The 17647-nt window shown below is 32.0% G+C and overlaps 1 long non-coding RNA gene and 1 pseudogene across 1 annotated transcript; both read right to left on the bottom strand.

Annotated features, from left to right (window-relative positions):
• Positions 1-2597: 2597 nt before the first annotated feature.
• LOC148543937 (uncharacterized) lies at positions 2598-4192 on the bottom strand. The gene is made up of 4 exons (XR_015899451.1): positions 3923-4192; positions 3729-3827; positions 3081-3223; positions 2598-2989 (listed from the first exon to the last, which is right to left on the bottom strand). It is a non-coding gene; the product is annotated as an uncharacterized LOC148543937 (long non-coding RNA).
• A 407-nt stretch (positions 4193-4599) lies between these two features.
• Positions 4600-9900, bottom strand: LOC107615192 (putative receptor-like protein kinase At1g11050; annotated as a pseudogene).
• Positions 9901-17647: the final 7747 nt, after the last annotated feature.

The following is a 17647-nucleotide window of genomic DNA, read 5'->3' as shown; positions in this document are numbered from 1 at the left end:
AAATTATTTATACTGGTCCTCTAGATTTAAGTTCGGACACCAATGTGATCTCTCAACTCTTTTCGGCGATGACTAGGCAAATGGAGTACTAAGATGGCACCCTCCCTGCTACGCTGGATGATGAGTAAATGACGTCGTTTACCCTTGGCGCCCAAACAAGTCAGAAACGTCATTCAAGTAGACACCACTGGTAGTAGAGCCTCAAAAGTCTGACTTGTATAAAAGAGTTGTTTACTTGGATGACGTTTCTGACTTGTTTGAGCGCCAAGGATAAACGACGTCGTTTACTCATCATCCAGCATGGTAGGAAAGGTGCCATCTCAACACTCTGTTTGCCTAGTCATTGCCAGAAAGAATCGAGAGACCATGTTAGGTCCGGACCTAAATTTGAAGAACTAATATAGATAATTTTAAATTTCAAAGACCAAAATAGATAATCACGTAAATCTCAGAAAGCAAAATAGAAATTTAGTCGTTATATTGTAGGATAGAAATTAATAATAGGACTAAGTTTGAAATTTTGTTTGTATGAGATGCCCATATCGTAGCTTAAAAAAAAAAAAAAGATTAGCTCAAATTAAAACCAATTAAGCCATAACGCTTAAATATGATTCAACTTTTCTCATCTTGAAGAGATATCCTCATCTAAATTACTACAATGTCATATTAAAATAATTAAATCATCAAAATGGTTGTTTTAGTATACTTTAATGAAAAAATATCACATGAATATTTTATATATTAATAATTGTTTGAAAATTATACGTTAGAAGAGTAAGGTGCCAAAGTTACTCAATGTTTTTTAAAATAATTCTTATAAGCTGCTACTTATTCGATACATTGTGTAATGTGTAGGGCAGATCTAAAAAAATTTATATGCGGGAATGAACTTTATACGAATTTTTTAACAATTTTGCTACGTTACCAACATCATTTCTGTCAATATCTGCCAACTCTTATTTATAATTATGTTTAATAGAGGTATCTTTGTGAATGTGTCTAATAAAAATATCTTTTTTATAGCTGTGTTTAATAGAAGTGTCTTTATAAATATATTTTTTGGATGTGTCTCTTTATATATGTGTTTAAAATATAATAACTAATCATTGTTGGCCATAAATTGGCAGATAATATGTTGGTACCATATACTTTTCCATTTTTTAATTATCCTTTTGTGTTATTTTTTCATTATATAAAAACAATTTATATATGATATAACTATTGTGATATTTAAAAAAAAAAAAAAACAAACTTTATCAATATATATATTTAAAAAAAAATCATAGAATTTTTTTAGTAATTTTATTTTTGACTTAAGAGTTATATAATAGAATCATATATAAGAATATCACTACAATATTTTTATATTATTATTGTGTGTTTAGTTAAAAAGTTGTTACATATTCTTTAATTGAAATGAGTTTTTTAAGAAGTTTTAAAAAATTAAAAACAAATCATAAATTATTAATTATCTCAAAGATGTCGCTACCTTCACAGAATACAAGATATAATTCTCAAAATAAAATGATAGTCAAAATAAGTTATTATGAAAAATAAGTTAAAAATTTTTCTTTAACCTACGAAGTACGGACACTTCTATAATTTGCTGTGTCCACGTATCGGACACAGCACTCATCGACATTCGTTCGACACGTGTGATTTTTGTGTCCAACCATGTCTTAATAAAAAATAAAAATTTTTTTACCGAACACGCTTGGACGCACCTAAATATCATCACATGTCAACGTATCCAACCTTATTCTTAACATATATTTCTGAATTAGGTTTAGCAATAGTATATATTATTCATTATTAAAACAAAAAACATTTTAAATACTTTATATAATTAAAAAAAGACATTACAAATAATTAAAAACTTAATTTATATTTTAATATCAATAAAATACCAAATTATTATTATAATTTATCTAAAAAATACTTTATATTTTATATATATGTCCTGTTTCCGTGTCTTATAAGAATTTTAAATTTGTATGACCGTATATCCAGTGTTGTATCGTGTTCCGTGTCCGTATCAGTATATGTGCATATATTATAGCTTTCAAAAATATAAGTTTAGAAGAAAAATTAGTATTAAAAAAATATTAAAAATAAATAATGTGATTATTAAAATATAACAATATAAGTTACTATTTCTATAAAAAATATATAAATTAATTTAAAAAAATATAAAAACTTGAAAATATATATATATATATATATATATATGATATTAAATTATTTAAATAAAAATATTAGTGAGAGAAATAATTAAAATTTAAATCCATTACATTACTAAAAATAATTACGTATAAAGTCACAAGTATGCACACATATATATATAAAAGAGTTAATAGTCAATTTCGTCCCTGAAAGATAGGGGTGGCAGTGGGGCGGGTAGGGGCGGGTTTTTGCCCTACCCGACCCCCCCCCGCCGTCCTGTCACTCATATACTACCCGCCCCGTTACTACCCGCGGGTAGTAAACTGTAGTACCCTAACCCGCCCCTGCGGGTACCCGCCCCGCCCCTACCCGCCCCTGTAAAATTAAATAACATTTTAATTTTTACATATTCATATATAAATTAAGACAAAAACTAAAAATTCATGCATAAATTAAAATACAAACATAAGATTTATACAATGTTAATAACTTAAAATTAAAAAAAGCTAATGTTTGATCATTATAAATTTAACACTATTATAAAAAAATTACAACATTAATATAAAAGAGTATTCGATCTTTATTTTTGATCATTTTCCACCATTCTTGTCCTCAAAAGACAATGACAATCAAGGCATACTTTCCAATCCTTTCTTAAAGGATTCTTCTTACTCATCAAGAGGTATCATCACAATCTCAAAGCTCTCTTCATCTGACCTTAACTTGTCATAAAACTCCACCAGACCGAAAGTAAAGTCAGTGCATCTTTCATATGAACTCGATGAGAAATAAAGCGCAACCATCTTGCTCTTGAATTCAAAAATAGCTATTTGAATGAATGAATAAATATACACACAATCACATTTGGAAACTGCTAGATATGTTTTAGTTTACAAGTTAATTAATTAGTAGCTTACTTTATTTCCATAATAAGAAATCACAAAGTCACCAGAAGGAGATAGCAAGAGAGATTTCAAGGATTGATTCCTCTTAGCTTCCTCTTCAAGATTCTTCAATTCTTGAATCTTTGCTAATGTAAAAGTTGGAAGCACTTTGAAAACTTTACAAAGAAGCATTATAGCATAGGTAAGTATTAGATTGTAAATACTAGTATAAACTATAGAAGTACTAAATTTTTATTTTCTGTTGATCTAAAGCATGAATATGATAGCCTCATTCTCAATCTAACATATATAACTAGTTGCAACATGCCAACATCATGAAAAATACTAGAGTCGATAACAATTTAAAATGAAAAATAAAGAACTGCAATCAAACACATATAAACAAAATTGTAATTACAATGTCTCTTATTCTCATTCAAAATAAAAAATTAAAAAACTGCAATTAGACACATAAAAGCAAAATTACAATCACAATTCACAGAGTCTCAAATGCTCAATCAAAATGAAAAATGAAAAACTACCATCAGAGACACAAACAAATTACAATCAAACAGAGTAACTCTCGATCAACAAATTTACAACAAAATTCTCAATTAAACACATATAAACCCACTTCAGCACATACATTTACAAAATTGAATAAAAAATTGTAAAACTTACAGTCACAGACTCAGAGAGACAAAGAGAAGGGGCTCCAGTGACAGGCTCACATGCAACGGCGATGGCCAAGTTCACAGTGACGGTAACCAAGACATGAATCTGTGGAAGAACAAAAAAGAACTTAGATCTCACAATATGATGGAGAGGGAGAGAGAGAAAGTGCGCACGAAAGAACAAGAGCGAGAGGAACTTACGGTCTTATGGAGCTAAAAACTGAGCAGCGATGGCAGGCTGGAGCTTCGGGCTAAGCGGCGAGGAGCTGCGCGCTGAGCGGCGACGGCAAGAAGCTGCGCGCTGAGCGGTGACAGCGAGGAGCTGAGGCGACAACGAGGAGTGGGCAACGACGGCGAGGAGTGGGCAACGACGGTGAGGGAATGAGAGGCTGAGCAGCGACGGCAAGGGGGGTGAGGGACTGAGCAATGGTGAAGAAGATTATGGTGTCTGAAGGTGATGGAGGCACAGAGAGAAAAACCCTAATCCCTAAATATATATATATATGCACTGCGGGGCGGGTAGGGGCGGGTTTACCCTGACTCCGAACCCGCCCCGCCCCGCTCAACTACCCGCCCCGACATAAATCCGCCCCGCTCCGGGTCGGGTTTAAACCCGCCCCGATCGGGTTGGGGCGGGTCGGGTACCCGCGGGTTCGGGTACTCCTGCCACCCCTACTGAAAGATACTTCGATCTCCATTTTCGTCCCCGAAAGTCAAAATTAATCAAAATCGTCCTCCAAAAATACCTTACCTGATCACGTTCGTCCTTCCGTCATCTTCCTAGCTGAGTTGGCAAACGTCCGCTGACGTGGACCGTTAACTGCCAAGGTGACAAATGCCACGCTGTAGCATGTTGTTGATGACAAGATAACTCTTGTTTAAGACGTCAAATTAGTCCTTGGAACCCTAATCCCAATTTGAATGATAAATACATCACCGTGAACACATGCATCGCAAGACAGATAAGCCAGCCCCTTTGCCACATCCAAGATTATGCTCTTCCTTTAAGACCAAGTCAGCGATTTCAACTTTTGCTGCTCACTCACCAGAAACAGATGGTCTTCAAGGTTTCCATTCGGCATGTAATCATAAACCAAAAACTCTGGCTTCCCCTGTCATTAAATTTTTCATCATCATCATCATCCACTACACAACAGCCTCGAAGAGGCACCAGATTTCGGTGCTTCAGGTTGCTAATAATCTCCACCTCATTACAAAACTCCATATCCCTTTGAAAATCAGATTCCAAGATCCTCTTAACCGCCACGACTGAACCATCGGACAAAACCCCCTTGAAAACAAGCCCAAATCCATCCCTGCCAATGAAATTCTTGGTTGAGAATTGCATCATCATTAAGCTTCTTCCTCCTAACCTTCCTATCATACCAAACATAAACCCCTAACAAACAAGACATAACTAACAAAGCAACACCAGCACCAATTAACCCAAAAATCAAATCCTGGTGACTTTTTCCACCAGAACCACCACCCTGTAGGTAAAATGACATACCAAAGATGCAACTCATGGCACCATTGCTTTCAGGTCCATACTGATTCACAAACACAGCAGCATATAGAATAATAAATTTGAAACAATTTTCAGAGTGAGAAGCATTACCATCAATGGAGACAAGTTTATGCTGCACCTGAAACCCCGCAGTAAGACACATATCACATAGCAAAAGATCAGCGAGGTCTTGTTTGCAACTAGTATCAAGAGGCGTGATTTGACCAAGCTTCTTGTCCCAATCTTTTAGTTAGGGTTTCAATTTCTGCGCAGACGTTTCGGGACATGACGAACTGGTGAGGGTCAAAGCACAAGTCAACGAGGTTGTTTTGGAGAGACAAGAAATTGAGCTGAGACTGGAAATCATGGACGCATGAGGTTGAGGTTTCAAGGTTTGGGAGGTTGAAATTTGTGGTTGCTTTAAGGTACTGTGCGAACCCTATTCCGATTAGAGATAAGAGCGAGGTGCAACAGTTGCTCAAGTTTGATGATAAAGAATGGAAATTCTCACATGTTGAAGGGTTTCATGGAACTCTCTTAACATAGTTGAAGTCGATGGGGGCATGTTGAAGGAGAAGAAGGAGAAGGTGAAAGTGCTGCCATGGTGAACGTTTGAATCCCTCCTCTGAAGAGAAAACGGCGACGTTTCAACCCTAGGAACGCTTTCTATCGAAACGACGTCGTTTTTGTTCTTTGCCACCTTGGCAATTAACGGCCTACGTCAGCGAACGTTTGCCAACTCAGCTAGGGAGATGACGGAAGGACGAACGTGATCAGGTAAGGTATCTTTGGAGGACGATTTTGATTAATTTTGACTTTCAAGGACGAAAATAGAGATCGAGGTATCTTTCAGGGACGAAATTGACTATTAACTCATATATAAAACTAAATTAGATTAATTTTTTTTATGCTATTAAAATTAGAATATATTAAGTAAATTATTTATTAATAAAAATATATCTTATATATTATATTCACTAATTTATTTTAAATACATATTTTAAAAGTGTTGGAGAAACAAATTTATATTATTTTGCTATATCCTTTATAATAAGGATAAAATTTAGAATTTTATGCCCAAAAAAATTGATATATAAATAATTTTTTTAAAATTAATTTTAGTTAAAAATAATAATAAAACACACATTTTTTTATTAAAACTTTTAATTTTATAATATTTTTAATATTTTATTTTTTGTCCCTCTTTATAAGATGTTTGGATCTACGTCTAACCGTGACATCACAATAAGAACAACAACTTGAGAAGAACTATTATGTGTAGGAATTATTATATGATTCTCTCGAATATTCATTCTTTGTGATTTTTCACTCCCACTAAAATGACCATTTTTTAAAAAAACCTAGCATTTTTAAATTCAAATATTCTCGTACTATAATTAGGATAATAAAATATGTACTTTTTTTATTTATCCGAATAGCCGATGAAATAATCACTAATTCTTGCATCAAATTTTTTTTCAAGTGGATTATATGCTCCTACTTTTACTCGGCAGCTTCAAACATGAAAATGCCTTAAACCGGATTTTCTTCTTGTCCATAGTTCATAAGATGTCTTAAAAATTGCTTTACTAGGAATCCTATTAAGCAAATACACAACAAATTTTAATGCATACATCCATAAGGATAAAGGTACATTGCTATAAGTTATCATACTCCTAACCATTTTCATAAGAGTACGATTCTTCCTTTTAGCCATACTACTTTGTTGTAGTGTACCAAACGTTGTATACTGTACACATATGCTTCGATTTTCAAAAAGCTTTACAAATGGACTTTGACATTATTTATTTTTAGTAAATTTTTCATAATATTCACCACCTCTATCAGAAACTCATAACCTTTATTTTTCTATCTAATTGTCTTTCTACTTCATTAATAAATATTTCAAGAATATTCACAGATTGAGACTTTTCATGCAAAAGATATAAATAACAATATCGACAGAAATCGTCAATAAAAGTGATAAAATATTTTTTACCACAAATATCAGTGTGTATTAAGTCAAGTAGTTAACTGCTTCTTGTGTTTAGATTCTTTGAAATAGTTTTGATTTGCTTTTCTTTAATACAATCCACATACACATCCTAATCAGTAAAGTCTAATTTAGGTAAAATTTCATTTTTTATTAACCTTAACATCCTTTATTTGGATATATGACCCAACTTTTTATGCCACCACAAGAAAGCAGAATTTTAATAAGTACATCGCTTTTACTATTAGTACTATGTTCAATATTAAATAGGTATTCAGCAAAGCTAATATTAAAATTGAAATGAAATGATATAAATCATTTACTAAAATACTAGAATCATGGTAATAAACAAGTTTATACAATGAAAAAATACCATGTTCAATCTTAAAATTAAAACTTATATTGTCTGAATTCGAAACATAAGCTAAATTCCTAACACATTCAGACACATAAAAATATTTTTTTAGATCTAAATAGTAATTACTGTCCAGGATCAATTTATACGTCCCAATTTCTTCGATTCATGTCTTCATTCTGTTCCCCATATATAAGAGTTTTCAATTTCTCTTATGAATTGGATCAAAAGGATTCCTGCATAATATGTGACACATGAGTAGTTGCATCAGACTCTAACCATCAGGTATTATTAAGCACTTCAACAGGATTTGATTCGAAAACTTATTGAAACATAATAAATACTTTTCTTTTCGAATCATTTCTTTTTTTTTCGACAATTTTTTTTATATGTCCAGTCTTGTTATAAAAAAAAATATTTCAGTACCTTTTTCTTTTGGACATTACCATCATGAACCTTTAGTGAAGATGGTCCTTCTTATTCTTTTTATCCGACTTATCTTTATTGCTACTAGATCCAGCTTGAAATGTGAGATAGAGAGAATGATCTTTTATTTTCTTTAATCTCTCTTCTTTTTGAATCAATATGGCCTTAATCTCTTGAAAATTTTATTTTTTTTTAAAAGTGTTATAATTCACTAGAAATTGAATAAATTAAGGAGAAAGTGAGTTCATAATAAACTGAACTAGAAAAGACTCACTCACATTCATATCCATTGATTTTAATTTTGCTATCAGATTAGAAATTCCAGTCACATATCATGAATGGGTTGTGACCTTCAAATATTTTAGTTGTCAGTTTTATCATAAGGTTGCTCACAATGGACTTGTCAATTATGTCTGATTGAGAATATTTCTTAACTTTAGCCATAAAATTCTTAGTATTGTCAGTCTTAGACATGATCAATCAGCATAGTTAAGTCTATTAAACTTGACAATTCCATTGTATGAGCCAAACAAATTCATAAAAATTGCAAATATAATACAAACTTGCATATTAACGCTTTGAATAATTAAATAATATATTATTTAGATTCACATAAAACATTTAAAATATATCAATGTTCTCATTTAGGTGATATATTAACATACAATAATACTAATTAATTTAATTTATTTAATTTAATTTACTTATCAGAACTAAAAATATTTAATATCTTTTGGATATTTAAATATTTCTAATACTATACATATATATACACCAAAAATCTTGTCAATTTAATATAAGAACAATTAATCTATCTTTGAGTGTGATCTTTAAATGTCTTATAGCAACAAACACAATATATTTTTACATTATTAAATATGACCACTTTAATGGTTAACAAATTTATTCTAAATTCATGAAAAAAATTGCACTGGTAGAATATTTCTGGTTCTACTTCAGAAACTAGTAGGTTATGAATGCACCACGCTTCTAATGATCTTTATGTTATGGACAATTAGACATACAATGCTCTAATCAACTGAGCTATTAGTTAATCTCCTAATATTTTTAGATATTTTTCTCTATTTTCTTTCTTTCCTTTTACTTTTTCATTGATGGTACAGAGAAAAATAAAAAACTGTTATTTTTGTCGGAGATATTTTTTTGTCGCGCATCTCTTTTGAAAATTATAACTTCTATATTTTTGTTCTGAAGAGAAGGGAAGGAATATTTATTTAAAAAATTTGATCATATTTAATTTAGGGATAAGTATTATTTTGGTCCCTAACGTTGAGGGTCAGAATCGAAACCGTCTCTGATGTAATTTTTGACTTAAAATCGTCCTTAATATTGCATTTCATTTTAAAATCGTCCTTTCTAATAAATTTTTTTAATTTATTCCTAAACTACCCCTACTTTAATAAAAAAAATTATAAAATAAAAAAAATAAAAAAAACGCGTTGGGGGGAGAAAAAGGGTATACGAAGGGGGAGGGGGGAAGGGGAAGGGGGGAGGGGGACGGCGCAGGTGGCGAAGCTTGGAGCCGCCGTCGCCGTCAGGAAACCCAGTGCACAGTGGGAAGAGCGATGGAGCAAGGGGAAGGGGAAAGGGCTTCGCACGAAGGGGAGGGACTTGGATGCCGCGGCGACGCTGGGTTGGGGGTCGCCATGGCTCGTCGATGGTGGAGGTTGGTTCGCGATGGTAGTTCGACGCTGAGAGGAGACGCGATGGGGAGAAGAGGGTAGAGGGTCGCGGGGGTGGTTGGCTGGGTTAGGGTTCAGACAGGGGGTGGTGACGGGTTGGGACGCCGGTAAGGGCGCAATGGCAAAGGTTGGGTGGCAACGCCTTGCCGCCTCGCCGCCTCGCCGCCTCCTCTGCATTGCTTTCTGCTTCTGCATCTTGCTTCTGCTTTCTTGCTTTCTGTTTTCTTGCTCTGCTTTTTTGTTTTCTGTTTTCTTACTTTCTGTTTCTGCTTCTTGGTTTGGTGTTGTTTGGTGTTGTTGCTGTTGTTTGGTGGTGGTGGTGGTGGTGGTGGTGATGTTGGTGGAGGAGGTAATTGTCTTGGTAGTGGTGAGGATATTTTTGTCCAAAAAAATTAAAAGGACGATTTTAATACGAAAAAAATGTTAAGGATGATTCTAAATTAGAAATTACGTTGGGGACGGTTTCGATTCTGACCATCAACGTTAGGGACCAAAATAATACTTATCCCTTTAATTTACTATAATTTAAATTAGTTTTATTAGTTACATGGACTATATTATTATTTTAATAAAATAATTTAGAGATTATGATTTTAAAAATAAAAAGTAAATATTTCCTGTTATTTCATAAAAAATAGAAGTTATTAACAGTGGATACTATCATTGCTAGAAATGTGTAGAAATATTTTTTTAAAATACATTAAAAATTGTAAATATTTAGTAAATGTAAGCATACTTTCAAGGGACCTTTTTTGAGAGTACAAGTTAAAGTAGTATATATAGATAGATGTGATTATTTTTTACAAGAAATAAGTAATAAATGAAAAATAATAGAGTATATTTGTGATCAACAAATTATTACTAACATAAATATATAGATAATTGTATTTATAAATATAAAGATAATATATTTAATAAATAATAATACTTAATATTTTATTATTTTATTATTAGTGACTTATTTTCACATATAAGTTATCTTTTACTCTATTAATATAATGAAAATAAGGAAATAAAAATTAATATTTACAATTTATATTCTATAATAAATTGACATAAATTATTATTATTATTATGAATTTTGATATATTAAAATAAAAATGGATATTAAATTACAAAATTTGCATTTACTTTTTTCCCCGGCCATTACACTTGTACACCTGTAAAAGAGAGAAAAACAAATAAGACACTAACATAATGAAAACGTGAGTAGATAGCATAGAACGGTTATAGAACATTTATTATTTATGTGCGGGAAAAAAGAGGTGTGCTGTGGGCCACGCACAGACGCTCGATGGAAACAGAAGGGAAAGGGGGACACCATGAAACTACTAGGCAGAAAAAACGTGGAAGAAACAATGATTTTTATATTAATTTATTTTGGATATTTGGGTTGGTTGAGTCATTGACTCCCTCAGTTTAGAACTCTAATTTTATTTCATGTATATAATAATTTATTGATTAATGGGTAAATTTTTGTAAATTAATTATTAATTTATCAAATTAAAAATTGCAGTAGATAATTAAAATTTTATTTTAAATTTATCTATTTTATGTCTTAATGGCACGTATTAAATTTATAAATTAAATTTTTTTATTAAAAATATAAAATTTAAATTTTAATGTAATTATTTTATATATTAAATAAAAATATTTAATAATAATAAATTTATCGTATATTATATATCCTAAAGACACCTTTTTCAGCAGGAGAGATCAACATAATGCAAAACAATTAAGAAAATACTACATAAATATAAAAAAGTATTTTAATATTATTAATCAAATTATATAATAAAACAATTTACAATTATATTTTGGTTAAATTACACATTTAATCTTTATATTTTTACTGAAATTACAAATTAGTTTCTATATTTTAAAAATTTGTAATTAAATTACTGTACAAAATATAATTTTGTAATTAGGTCCCTAATGACATTTACCGTAAAAAAAATGTACATTTATCATAATATCCCCTTCTTCTGTTATCCATTTTCTTTCCTTTTTTTTTCTATTCTTTCACTTTCTCTACAAATCAACATAAAAAATAGTAGTTTAATTTACCACAATCATATAAAAACAGCAACAAATCAACATATTATAATCCAATAACCGAATAGTTAAAAAAAAAAAATTAAAAAAAATTCTGATAATGTAAAAGCAGAACTCAGGAGGAGAAGAGGGACTCGTGAGCATATATGCGGTGGATCCAACACGGCAACGGTGAACCGAGATGAAAGACAGAAAACGCTGGAGTGGGTGCTGTTTTGAAAAGTGAACCGGACCAACACACCAAACAAAAACCCAACCCAGACAAGACCCATACCCAACACAACCATCACAACCCAGTTCATTGTCTTCGTTGCGCCTCTTCTACTGTGTGCCATGGTTGCCGCTTGTGAGGCGCTGTATTCTTCAGGTTGCAGAGCGATTCGTTGGTGGTTTCTTAGTTGGATTAAATCCCTTAGCTTGGAGAATTTGACGAACGAGAGGATGAAGACAGAGAAGGATAGTGGATGTTCTCTCAGAAAACAAAAGAAGGTTTCTATGGCCAAGAACATCGTTAACCGTTACAACAACGATGCAATTTTTCATCCCCTCCACGGTAGCATCTCCAGTCGTGTCTCTCTATCTCCTGTTGTCACTAATTTCTGTTTCTGACCAAACACAAAAATTTCTAACGTCATGTGTTTTTCAGAAGAGTTTTTGTTCCATGGCGAGACCTGCGAAGCCATAAATATCTTCCGATGAAGCCATCTGCGGTTGTTCGAGCTCCAAGGAGGAGGAGCAGGTCAACCAGCAGCTCAATGAAGAGGAGAAGGAGGAAGAGTTTGAGGTGGTGGCGGGTGGACGGTGGAGGGTGGAGGGTTGGGTTTGGTGATAATGTAATGGCAAAACGCAGGACAATGGACGGTGGAGTGGGGGTGAAAGGTGGGGTGTTGTTTTAGAAAGTGAAAAATTGAGAGTGAGAGAGCTAGGGAGGGGTGGGGTGGATTTAGATAGCTTAGAGAGTTTTCAGTTATTTTCAAATGGTTAAATTATACAGTTGGTTCCTATACTTTTACTAAAATTGCAAATTAATCCCTACTGTCAAACACGTGCAACTCACATGTTTAAAATAATAAATATGCTAACGAATATTCTGTTAAATCAAACGTTATTTGAACGGTGAGAACTAAATTACAAAATTTAATTTTTTTTAGAGACCCAATTACAAACTTTTAAAATGTAGAGACCAATTTATAACTTTAGTAAAAATATAGAGCTCAACCATGTAATTTAACCTTGCATTTTTCTCGTTGTTTTTTGTAACATGAAAAATAATCTTTTTATTAAATTATTTATTTCTTATCTAAATGCAATGTTAAATATGTGTTTATTTATTAGGTGATTACTTCTACAAAAATATCTTTATATTAAGATGATATTATAATTTATTAAATAATTTGATATATTTTATTAAATATATTTAATTAAATTATATAACAATTCGCAATATTGTTTTCATATAAAAATACTTTTATGAATGTAACTACTATTTGTTTATACGGAAAAAAAATTCTTCTACTAATATAGTTGCTATAAGAAAGAACAAAGATATTTCCTGAAAAAAAAAAAAGACTACTATTCAATTTAATATTTTAAGAATTAATCATCAAAATAATATGTAGTAAAAATTCTCTAATTTATTATTTAATGTGCCAAAAAACTAGAGTAAAAAATAAAAGCTCAAAAACATATAAAATTAGGGTTAGTGAATTGACTAATTAAACGGTGTCGAAAAATTCATATAATTATTTGTTTATTTTTTATTGATTTGATTTATTATATAATTTATTTTATTTACTTATCTTATTATTAGATCAAATTAGTGGATAATTTTATTTTTGTAGGACATCAAACTTTATTATAAAGTTAATTTTTTTTAAACAAAATTTAATAAATTTATTTTTATTTTAATGTAAAAGTAAATACAATATTATAATAGAAGCATACACAAAAAATCATATATTTATGGATATAAACACAGAAAAAATTTACATTTTTTTTTTTACTATTTATTTCATATACACAGATCAAGAGTTCATTAAGAACGTATCTCATGCCTAGAGAAAAATAGAATAAATAAAAACTTGTTGAAAGTGTATCCCATGTGCAAATGGGATAAGACACAAAATCTGTATTGAATGTATCTCGTTTATAGTGACGATAGGATACTGCAAACAAAATACGTTAAGTGGAGATTCTAAACATATCGTGTTGGAATGAGTTGCAGCTCCTCATTTTGTCACTTATGTGTTTTCGAAATTCTTTTGTGATATTTGGAGAGATTTGGAGCTGAGTGTTTGGAGAGTTTTGTGAGTGGGTGTATGATCATACTCTAAGATGTGACCTATCACCTGAAATTGCGTATAAACGAACATCCGATTGATGGGTGCTTGATGGATATCCAAACGTACCATCAGCATCCGACATGAGATTGGGTGGAGGAGCTACTAAGAGCCAGGCCAACTCAGTAGCACGAGGCCAGGAAGAAAGTCTTTGTCATTAAAATGACATGATTAAGACAAAGGATGCAAGATATTCCTACTGATGCTAAGCCTCACACGTAGCCACAGTTTACCCGAGGCTACATCATTATATTGATCTGGGGGGTATTTGATGACGATCAAGTCCAACAACCTTGTTCATCTTCAGTGGCTTCCCCTGCTAGCGACTTTGACATTTGCAAGAGGTTGTCTTGGGGTTAGTTATGTTGGCATGCATGTATACATCCCTCAGTAGTGCGGCTGATCGGGATACCGCAGACATAGTTGGATGCCTCTCTTTGGTTTTGAGTTAGACATACCACAGTTTTTTATCTGGAGATCTACAAACTAAGATATCCTAACATTTTTCTCTAACTCTACCCCTCTAGCGGCTCAAGCTTCTCCACACTAAAAACACATGATCTTTTGATCACAGTGTATAACCCACATCTTCGGTAGTAATTTCCTACTATTTTCCACAATTAAAAGGAGACGCTGTGAAAACCGTTGCCCACCTGCATGTTGGGCTTGTGCCTATTAACCATTTCAAATCCACATTGGTTGTAACCTTTCATAAGTGGCCTAGACAGTCATCATAATTGGCAAGTATCTAGTTTTCTTCAATACATGTTGATGCATTCAAAAAGATTAGTGGCCATATGACCATGGCTACGATCTCACCGCAGTGCTACAACCAAATATCCTCCCTAAAGCGATTTGTACCCTCAACCGTCTCTTAAAACATTCTACCTAAAATGATCATGTACTCTTCTCAACTAACTTTGATTTGGGATCACATCACATTTATAAGCTACCATGTTTCTTCGGCATACTTAAAATGGGCCATGAAGTTTTATGCCATGTGATAGATATAGTATGCTACTAAGCACTCGATGGATGCCATCCATTTTCTTCGGCATTGAGAGTGGCACGGATAGCTTTTGACTGGTCAAAGATTACAAACAGGCCCTGTTGTGAGGTGACATGCCACCTCAAATTTCTAAAATAAATGCTCATGAATCAGTCAACTTGAACTCTACGATTGCAAATGCAATAGGAAAAATATTCGAGTTACCATCTTGTACAATAGCCATTAGCAAAACAATCCTATACTTCCCATACAGACGAGTTTCGTCGATAGAAACAAATGACTAGCAGTACCTGAGTGCCTCAAATGCATTGTAGGAATGCTAAAAAAATCTTATCATACTAACTTGAATCCTGGTCAAGCAAATCACCCTCATAGTACGGAACAACCTAAATATCGGCAATCATTCCTAGGAGGCACTGTTGCAGGGCTTGCAAAAGTTTAGGGACCTTGTTATATGATTCTTCCTAATCATCATATGTCATTACAATTGCCTTCTATTTTTCTAACCACGCTTTCCGATAAGAAGGCCTGAATCGATAAATATATTGCACAATACTTTGCAGTACCAGAATGAATACTTAAAGGTTGACTTAGATGATAGGCATTATGACTCCACCTATCACCGTGCTATCTAGCTGGACATGATTTATAGACTTCGTCAGTGTTACACAAGTATGAGGTCCACTAAACTTACGAAACTCCCTAAAGTACAAATCATTACAAACATAGAATTTAATCATAAATATCTAAAATATAATTGAGAAAAAAAAAGAACGACTGATCACTTACCAATAGCCAAGATTTTGTCTCACGCGTATGCTCCAAGGACACCTAGCTGAACTCAGCTTGCATCGACAATAGTATTTCGGATAATTGGACTTAATAACCCATTACTCCATAACCTACCAAATATTATAATTTTTCACCCCATATACACGGCTTTCCTACTCCTAAATCAGTGGCCCCACCCTAAACTCAACGCTCCATCCAAGTTGTAATCATCTCATACTCCACCAATCCCCCAAAGTGGATCCTCTTCCATTGTACTAAGATTCAGTGTGTAATAGTGGCTAGACACACTAGATAGGCTCATCAGAAAAAGCAGTGTAGGTAACAAAAATTATATCTTAATGAAGTATCTACTACAAACTTGTCCTCTTTAGAATTACCAAAAAACTCTTCAATCTCAACGATATATTTCTCATCTGACTTAGAGTCCTCCTTCATCACTACCACTCTCATAAACCTCAACATAGAGCTCCACAACATGTTGTGCTAAGATTCTCCCAAAAAAGCTTGAATTTGAAGTATTGGTTTGCCAAAATTGCGAGGAACCTATACCCAATCCTCCTAACCTCCTTTCGACCCCAAAACTCCCATCTTCGTCAATATCAGATTCTTCAGTGCCTTAAGAATATCGATTCGAAGAGTTCGGAATAACATGGGGTCGGAAGATTCAAACACAATTCATTCATTAATATATCTAATATAACCATTTTCATAAATGCTAACAACAATATACTCACTATTAGACACTTTGAGAGAATATAAAAAGAGAATTGAAATGAGATTTGCAAGGCAATAAGCATAAATAAATTCTTTATATAGCTAAAATTTTGTCTTATACTTATTCGCGTACAACTAACAGAATATTTAAATACATATCTTGACCTTTGTAAGTACGAGATAAAAATAAACATATTATGTCCTCAATAAAAATGAGATAGGAGTATATGATAATTAAAAACATATTCTGTTTGCGTATTATACGTTATTAAATTTTTTAATATATTTTCTCCTCATTAAGGACGAAATATATTGTTAAAAAAAATCGTTTTTGTGTGAATGAGATATGTAAGACCGTGGATAAATATAAATTTTTAAGGAAAAATTAGCAAAAAAGACTGTTAATAAAAGCCAATTAATAAAGAAGACGAATTATATTATTATTATTAAAAAGAATTTATTTAAATAAAATTTATAAAGAACGATTAGCGTATTGTTTTAAAAGGACAATAACGCTATTAGTCAATTTCTAATGATATTTTAAATATCAAACAAAAAAATTTATTTATTTTTTAATTTTTTAGTTTCAGTTCATTATTCATCTTATTTTTTTCTGTAATTTTAATTTTAAATTTTTCTTCACAAGAAAGGCATCACATATCAAGCTCAATTATCAAGGATAATTCAAAGAATAACCATAACAAAATCCCGAGGCAAAATGAATTTGTATAAGAAAAATTATTCCAAGAGACTCTAAAGTCTAAACTAGGCGGTTACCACAAAAGTCTGCTTTGTTAATTGGTGATTTTTCTTTTTTTTTTTTATTTTAATAAATTCCTTTAATTGATCCTTTATTTTTAAGTATAAATAACATTAGAGACTTAGATGAGTAATATTTTAGATATTATAACATCGATAAAAGAATATAAAAAATTTAGTTATTGAATTTAGGGATTTAGGAATTAAAAAATTTTGAATTAATGTTCTTATTTTTTTGATATTTTTTTTAATGTTACAGATTGGTTAAGGATAT

This window comes from Arachis ipaensis, chromosome B9, assembly GCF_059453495.1.
Source record: "Arachis ipaensis isolate K30076 ecotype BB chromosome B9, ASM5945349v1, whole genome shotgun sequence".
Taxonomy (NCBI): domain Eukaryota; kingdom Viridiplantae; phylum Streptophyta; class Magnoliopsida; order Fabales; family Fabaceae; genus Arachis; species Arachis ipaensis.
This window is presented reverse-complemented; position numbering and strand designations above follow the sequence as displayed.